Source organism: Phasianus colchicus, chromosome 38, assembly GCF_987193195.1.
Source record: "Phasianus colchicus chromosome 38, bPhaCol1.hap1.1, whole genome shotgun sequence".
NCBI lineage: Eukaryota > Metazoa > Chordata > Aves > Galliformes > Phasianidae > Phasianus > Phasianus colchicus.
The window spans coordinates 1,766,129-1,774,181 of record NC_143473.1 but is presented as its reverse complement, the minus strand read 5'-3'; the positions used below and the strand labels follow the sequence as shown (position 1 = coordinate 1,774,181).

The window sequence follows — 8,053 nt, the reverse complement described above, 5'->3', positions numbered from 1 at the left end:
TGTTTTTTGGGGGGGGTTTTGGGGGTTTGGGGGTTTTGGGGTTTGGGGTCTTTTGGGGTTTTTGGGTTTTTGGGGTTTGGGGGTTTGGGGTTTTTTTGGGGTTTTTGGTTTTGGGGTTTTTGGGGGTTTGGGGTTTTTGGGGTTTTTTGGGGGGGGTTTGGGGTATTTGGGGTTTGGGATTTTGGGGTTTTTGGGTTTTTTGAGGGGGGTTGGGGTTTTTTGGGTTTTTTTGGGGGGGTTTGGGGATTTTTGGGTTTTTGGGGTTTTTTTTTTGGGTTTTTTGGCTTTGGGGTTTTTGGGATTTTGGGGTTTTTTGGTTTTGGGGGGTTTTGGGGGTTTTGGGCTTTGGGATTTTGGGTTTTTAGGGGTTTTTTGTTTTTTGGGGGGGGTTTTGGGGGTTTGGGGGTTTTGGGGTTTGGGGTCTTTTGGGGTTTTTGGGTTTTTGGGGTTTGGGGGTTTGGGGTTTTTTTGGGGTTTTTGGGGGTTTGGGGTTTTTGGGGTTTTTTTGGGGGGGTTTGGGGTATTTGGGGTTTGGGATTTTGGGGTTTTTGGGTTTTTTGGGGGGGGTTGGGGTTTTTTGGGTTTTTTTGGGGGGTTTGGGGGATTTTTGGGTTTTTGGGTTTTTTTTTTTTGGGTTTTTTGGCTTTGGGGTTTTTGGGATTTTGGGGTTTTTTGGTTTTGGGGGGTTTTGGGGGTTTTGGGCTTTGGGATTTTGGGTTTTTAGGGGTTTTTTGTTTTTTGGGGGGGGTTTTGGGGGTTTGGGGGTTTTGGGGTTTGGGGTCTTTTGGGGTTTTTGGGTTTTTGGGGTTTGGGGGTTTGGGGTTTTTTTGGGGTTTTTGGGGGTTTGGGGTTTTTGGGGTTTTTTTGGGGGGGTTTGGGGTATTTGGGGTTTGGGATTTGGGGGTTTTTGGGTTTTTTGGGGGGGGTTGGGGTTTTTTGGGTTTTTTTTGGGGGTTTGGGGGATTTTTGGGTTTTTGGGGGTTTTTTTTTGGGTTTTTTGGCTTTGGGGTTTTTGGGATTTTGGGGTTTTTTGGTTTTGGGGGGTTTTGGGGGTTTTGGGGCTTTTGGGTTTTTGGGGTTTGGGGGTTTTGGGCTTTGGGATTTTGGGTTTTTAGGGGTTTTTTGTTTTTTGGGGGGGGTTTGGGGGTTTGGGGGTTTTGGGGTTTGGGGTCTTTTGGGGTTTTTGGGTTTTTGGGGTTTGGGGGTTTGGGGTTTTTTTGGGGTTTTTGGGGGTTTGGGGTTTTTGGGGTTTTTTTGGGGGGGTTTGGGGTATTTGGGGTTTGGGATTTTGGGGTTTTTGGGTTTTTTGGGGGGGGTTGGGGTTTTTTGGGTTTTTTGGGGGGGGTTGGGGATTTTTGGGGTTTGGGGGCTTTTTGGAGTTTTTTGGGGGTTGGGGTTTCTTGGGGGTTTTGGGATTTTTGGGGTTTTTGGGGGGTTTTGGGGGTTTTTGGTATTTTGGGGGTTTTTGGGGTTTTGGGGTTTTTTGGTGCTTTTGGAGTTTGGGGTTTTTTGGGGTTTGGGGGTTTTTGGTGTTTTTGGGGTTTGGGGTTTTTTGGGGTTATTTGTGGGGGGGGGGTCTTGTTCCTATTGGGGGTCAATTGGGGGGGGTTTGAGGGGGGGGTTTATGGGGGGGGGCTGTTTGGGATGCCTGGATTTATTTGGGGGGGGGTCATTTGGGGGGGGGTTGAGGGGGGTTTTTGGGGGGGGGGTCTTTGGGATGCCTGGATTTCTTTGGGGGGGGGCTTTGTTTTTATGGGGGGGTCATTTGGGGGGGGGGTTTATGGGGGGGGTCTTTGGGATGCTGGATTTATTGGGGGGGGGGGGTCTTGTTTCTATTGGGGGTCAATTGGGGGGGGGTTTGAGGGGGGGGTTTATGGGGGGGGGGCAGTTTGGGATGCCTGGATTTATTATGGGGGGGGGGGGCATTTGGGGGGGCTTGAGGGGGGGGTTTATGGGGGGGGTCTTTGGGATGCCTGGATTTATTATGGGGGGGTCTTGTTTTTATGGGGGGGTCATTTGGGGGGGGGGTTTATGGGGGGGTCTTTGGGATGCTGGATTTATTTGGGGGGGGGTCTTGTTTCTATTGGGGGTCATTGGGGGGGGGGTTGAGGGGGGGGCAACTTTGGGATGCCTGGATTTTTTTTGGGGGGGGGTCTTGTTTTTATGGGGGGGTCATTTGGGGGGGGGGGGGTTGAGGGGGGGGTTTATGGGGGGGGGGCTCGTTGGGATGCCTGGATTTTTTTGTGGGGGGGGGGGGTCCGGATTGTGACCCCCCCCCCCCTCGGCCCCCCCCCATAGATCCCACCATCACCAGCAGCAGAAGCAGCCGCTGTGCCCCCCCCCACCCCGGTGCCCCCCCGAAATGGGGAGGAGCCCCCCCCCCCACGACCCCCCCGGACCCCCCCACCGAATTGCAGAAGGAATTGGAGCGGCTGCGGGCGGAGGGGGAGGGGCTGGCCAGGTATGGGGGGGGGGGGGGGGGCTTCAATTTGGGGGGGGGGGGCGCCAGTTTTGGGGGGGGGGCACCAGTTATGGGGGGGGAGCGTTTATTTTGGGGGGGGGCACAATTTATATGGGGGGCTCCATTTGGGGGTGGGGGCCACTATGAATTTGGGGGGGGCTTCATTTTGGGGGGGGGCACCATGAATTTGGGGGGGGCTTCAATTTGGGGGGGGCACCATTTATTTTAGGGGGGGTCTTCAATTTTGGGGGGGGCTCCATTTTGGGGGGGGGCCACTATGAATTTGGGGGGGGCTTCATTTTGGGGGGGGCACCATGAATTTGAGGGGGGGTCTTCAATTTGGGGCGGGGCACAATTTATATGGGGGGCTCCATTTGGGGGGGGGGCCACTATGAATTTGGGGGGGGCTTCATTTTGGGGGGGGGGCACCATGAATTTGGGGGGGGTCTTCAATTTGGGGGGGCACCATTTATTTTGGGGGGGGCTTCAATTTGGGGGGGGGCTCCATTTTGGGGGGGGGCACTATGAATTTGGGGGGGGCACCATTTATTTGGGGGGGGCACAATTTATTTGGGGGGCTCCATTTTGGGGGGGGGCACTATGAGTTGGGGGGGGGCCCATTTATTGGGGGGGGTTCAATTTATATGGGGGGGCTCCATTTTGGGGGCGGCACCATGAATTTGAGGGGGGGGTCTTCAATTTGGGGGGGGGCACCATTTATTTGGGGGGGTTCAATTTACATGGGGGGGGCTCCAATTTGGGGGGGGCACCATTTATTTTGGGGGGGGGCACCATTTATATGGGGGGGGGGCTCCAATTTGGGGGGGGGGGCAGCTTCACATCCTCTCACTTCCCCCCCCTCCCCCCCCTATTTAATCAACCTTTTTCTTTTTTTTATGGAGGGGGGGTCCTATGCCCCCCCCCCCATTTAATTACCCCCCCAATTATTAATTGCCCCCCCCCCAATTATTTTGTGTCCCCCCCCCAGGCGGCTGCAGGAGGCTGAGAGTCGCAACCTGGAACTGGAAGCGCGGCTGAGGCAGCTGCTGAGCCCCCCCCCCCGGGACCAGGACCCCCCCAGATTGAAGGTGGGACCCCCCCCCAAAAAAAACAACCCCATAGGACCCCCCCAGGCCACTCATGACCCCCCCCGACCCCAAAAGACCCCCCCACGACCCCCCCAAAATAGCCCCCCCCCCTCCAGGGTCACCCAATACCTTGAGACCCCCCCCCAAAAAACCCCTTTGCCCCCCCCCAGGAACCCACATTAAACCCTATGGGACCCCCCCCAAAAAAATAACCCCATATGCCCCCCCCCACGTCACTCATGCCCCCCCCGACCCCAAAAGACCCCCCCACGACCCCCCCAAAATACCACCCCCCCCTCCAGGGACACCCAATACCTTGAGACCCCCCCCCCAAAAAACCCTTTGCCCCCCCCCCAGGACGCCCCATTAAACCCTATGGGCCCCCCCCCAAAAAAAATAACCCCATAGGACCCCCCCACATCACTCATGACCCCCCCCAACCCCAAAAGACCCCCCCAGGACCCCCCCCAAAATACCCCCCCCCCCCCTCCAGGGTCACCCAATACCTTGAGACCCCCCCAAAAAATACCCATTGCCCCCCCCCCAGGAACCCCCATTAAACCCTATGGGGCCCCCCCCCAAAAAAATAACCCCATAGGACCCCCCCCACGTCACTCATGACCCCCCCAGCCTCAAAAGACCCCCCCACGACCCCCCCAAAATAGCCCCCCGCTCCCTCCAAGGACACCCAATACCTTGAGACCCCCCCCAAAAAACCCCTTTGCCCCCCCCCCAGGACCCTGCATTAAACCCTATGGGACGCCCCCCCCCCCAAAAAAAGAACCCCATAGGACCCCCCCAGGCCACTCATGACCCCCCCCGACCCCAAAAGGCCCCCCCACGACCCCCCCAAAATACCCCCCCCCCCCCCTCCAGGGACACCCAATACCTTGAGACCCCCCCCCAAAAAATACCCATTGCCCCCCCCAGGACCCCGCATTAAACCCTATGAGACCCCCCCCCCAAAAAATAACCCCATAGGACCTCCCCACATCACTCATGACCCCCCCGACCCTAAAAGACCCCCCCACGACCCCCCCAAAATACCCCCCCCCCCCCTCCAGGGTCACCCAATACCTTGAGACCCCCCCCCCCAAAAACCCCTTTGCCCCCCCCCAGGAACCCATATTAAACCCTATGGGACCCCCCCCTCAAAAAAAAACCCCATAGGACCCCCGCACCCCCATAGACCCCCCCATTTATTCCCCCCCCCCCCAAAAAAAATGGGGCTCCCCCACCCAGAATTGGGTGGGGGGGGGGTCAGAAATATGAGCCCCCCCCACCCCCAAAATACGCCCCCCCCCCTTATTTTTTTTTATAGGCGATCCGGAGCTGCCCCCCCCCACGGACGTAAGGAGGGGATTTTTTTTTTGTTGGGGGGGGGCTTAATTTTATTTTTTTGGGGGGGGGGGGGGGGCTCTGGCTGATGCTCTCTGCTTTCTCCACAGCCCTGGGGGGGTCGCCTACCCCCGGCCCCCCCCCCCCGCCCTTTGTGGCCCCCCCGGGGGGGTCACTTCCTGCTCTGGGTATGTGGCTGCCACCGCCCCCCCCGCATGGCATTGTCACCCCCCCCCCTCATTTTCACCCCCCCCCCCCCATTGTCACTTCCCTCCCCCCCCCCACGACATTGTCACCCCCCCCCCCACAATGTCACCCCACCACCATCAATGCCCCCCCCCACGGCAATGACCCCCCCCCCTCCCCCACTGTCACCCACCCCCCCACAGCAATGTCCCCCCCCCATGTCACTGCCCCCCCCCACGTAGTGTCACCCCCCCCCCCATGGCATTGTCACCCCCCCCCCATTCCCCCATTGTCACCACCCCCCCCCCAATGTCACCCCACCATCAATGCTCCCCCCCTGCCCCCCCCCACGGCAATGTCACCCCCCCCCCCCCATAGTGTCACCTCCCCCCCCCCAGAAATGTCCCCCCCCCCCAGCAATGTCCCCCCCACCCCCCATGTAGTGTCACCCCCCCCATGGCATTGTCACCCCCCCCATTGTCAAACCCCCCCCCCCCGCATAACAATGTCCCCCCCCCCATTGTCACCACCCTCCCCCCAATGTCACCCCACCATCAGTGCCCCCCCACATGATGTCACCCCCCCTTCATTACCCCCCCCCAGCAATTCGCCCCCCCCCCATGGCATTGTCCCCCCCCATCATTGTCCCCCCCCCCACTGTCACCTCCCTCCCCCTTTATGGCAATGCCCCCCCCCCCACTGTGCCCCCCCCCATAGCTAACCCCCCCATTGCCCCCCCGATGTTACTGCCCCCCCATTGCCCCCCCCATGTCATTGCCCCCCCCCATTGCCCCCCTCATTGCCCCCCCCATGTCACTGCCACCCATTGCCCCCCCCATTGCCCCCCCCATGTCACTGCCCCCCCCATTGTCACCCCATTGTCCCCCCCATTGCCCCCCCCATCACTTCCCCCCCATTGCCCCCCCCATTGTCGCCCCCCATTCTGCCCCTATGCCACTGCCCCCCCATTGCCCCCCCATGTCACTTCCCCCCCATTGTCCCCCCCATTGCCCCCCCATTGTCCCCCCCCGTCACTGCCCCCCCATTGCCTCCCCCATTGTCCCCCCCCATTGCCCCCCCATGTCACTTCCCCCCCATTGCCCCCCCCATTGTCACCCCATTGCCCCCCAATTGTCCCCCCCATGGCACTGCCCCCCCCATTGCCCCCCCATGGCACTGCCCCCCCCATTGTCCCCCTATTGCCCCCCCCATTGTCACCCCATTGCCCCCCCCATGTCACTGCCTCCCCCATTGTCCCTCCCATTGTCCCCCCATTGTCCCCTCCAGGGCACTGCCCCCCCATTGTCCCCCCCCATTGTCCCCCCCCATGTTACTTCCCCCCCCATTGCCCCCCCCATGTCACTTCCCCCCCCCACTTCCCTTCCTCCCCCCCCCCCCCCCCCACGCAGTGCTGTCACCAATGGCTGCCATCTGCTGTCACCGCAGCCCCCCCACCGAGGGGACAATGGGGACGGGGGGGGGGGGGGGGGTGACATTATGGGGGGGGTGATATTATGGGGGGGGGGTGATGTTTTGGGGGGGGACAATGGGGGTGGGGGTGACAGTGGGGAAGTGACATTGGGGGGGTCAAAGTGGGGGGGTGACGTGGGGGGGGACATTGGGGTGACAGTGGGGGGGGTGACATTGGGGGGGTCACTTTTGGGTGGGGGTGACAATGAGGGGGGGTCAAACTCGGGGGGTGACATGGGGGGGGACATTGGGGTGACATTGGGGGGGTCACTTTTGGGTGGGGGTGACATTGGGGGGGGTCAAACTTGGGGGGGGTGACATTGGGGGGGGTCAAACTTGGGGGGGGTGACATGAGGGGGACATTGGGGGGGTCAAACTGGGGGGGTGATGTGGGGGGGGGACATTGGGGAGGGTCACTTTTGGGTGGGGGTGACAATGTGGGGGTCAAACTGGGGGGGGGACATTGGGGTGACAGTGTGGGGGGTGACATTGGGGGGGGGGTCACTTTTAGGTGGGGGTGACAATGAGGGGGGGGTCAAATTGGGGGGAGGATGCTGGGGGGGGCAAAATGGGGGGGTGCTGTCACATGGGGGGGGGGTCAAACGGGGGGGGTGACACTGGGGGGGGTGTGGGTGACATTTTTGGGGGGGGGGAGGTGACACCACTGACGCTGCCCCCCCCCATTTCCAGGTGCCCCCCACCAAGGATCTCCTTCTGCTCTGTGCCCCCCCGCGCCCCAACGCCCCCCCTGGCGGCCCCCCCTGAATCCCCCCCCCCCCCACTCACAAGAAATTGGGGGGGGGGGGCGGCAGATGGGGGGGGGGGGGGCACCGCTGTCTCCTCTGTGTCCCCATGGGGGGCTGGGGGGGGGGGACACACCGTTGTCCCCATGCTGTGGTGTGGGGTTATTTTTGGGGGGGGGGGGGGGGACAGCATCACCACAACCCCCCCCGCCCCCACAAGGACCCCCCCCCACGAGAACCCCCCCCTACGAGAACCCCCCCCCCATTATTTATTTCCACATTTGCACTACGCCCCCCCCCCCCCCTTTATTTATACCCCAGTTGCCCCCCCCCCCCCCCTTTGTTTTTGTCACCCCCCCCCCCCGGTTTGGTGCCCCCCACCCTCAGTTTTGGTGTCACCACCCCCCCCCCCCCCCCCCCCCTCCAAATAAAAGCTTTGTGACCCCCACGAGGTTTGGTGCCCCCCCCCAAAAGAAGACCCTAAAGGTGACCCCAAAGTGTCCCTAAATGTCCCCAAAGTGTCCCCAAGGGGCAGATGGACCTGCCCCCCCCCCCCAAACCCCAAATTTGTCCCCAAGCCCACCCCAATGTCCCCAAATCCCAGTGACCCCATAGGGACCCATAGGCACCCCATAAAAAAACCATAGGCACCCATAGAGACCCATAGCGACCCCATAAGGACCCCATAGGCACCCCATAGGGACCCATAGTGACCCCATATGGACCCCATAAGGACCCATATAAACCCCATAGGGACCCATAGGCAC

General features: G+C 60.7%; 1 long non-coding RNA gene across 2 annotated transcripts; it reads left to right on the top strand.

Moving 5' to 3' along the window:
• Positions 1 to 2,380: 2,380 nt before the first annotated feature.
• LOC149913391 (uncharacterized) lies at positions 2,381 to 7,316 on the top strand. Of its 2 annotated transcripts, XR_016461309.1 has the most exons (5): positions 2,381 to 2,461; positions 3,450 to 3,549; positions 4,871 to 4,899; positions 4,998 to 5,075; positions 7,234 to 7,316. It is a non-coding gene; the product is annotated as an uncharacterized LOC149913391 (long non-coding RNA). The 2 variants fall into 2 exon arrangements; XR_016461308.1 differs by lacking the exons at positions 4,998 to 5,075; positions 7,234 to 7,316 and having other exon boundaries at positions 4,871 to 4,933.
• The last annotated feature ends 737 nt before the right edge of the window (positions 7,317 to 8,053 follow it).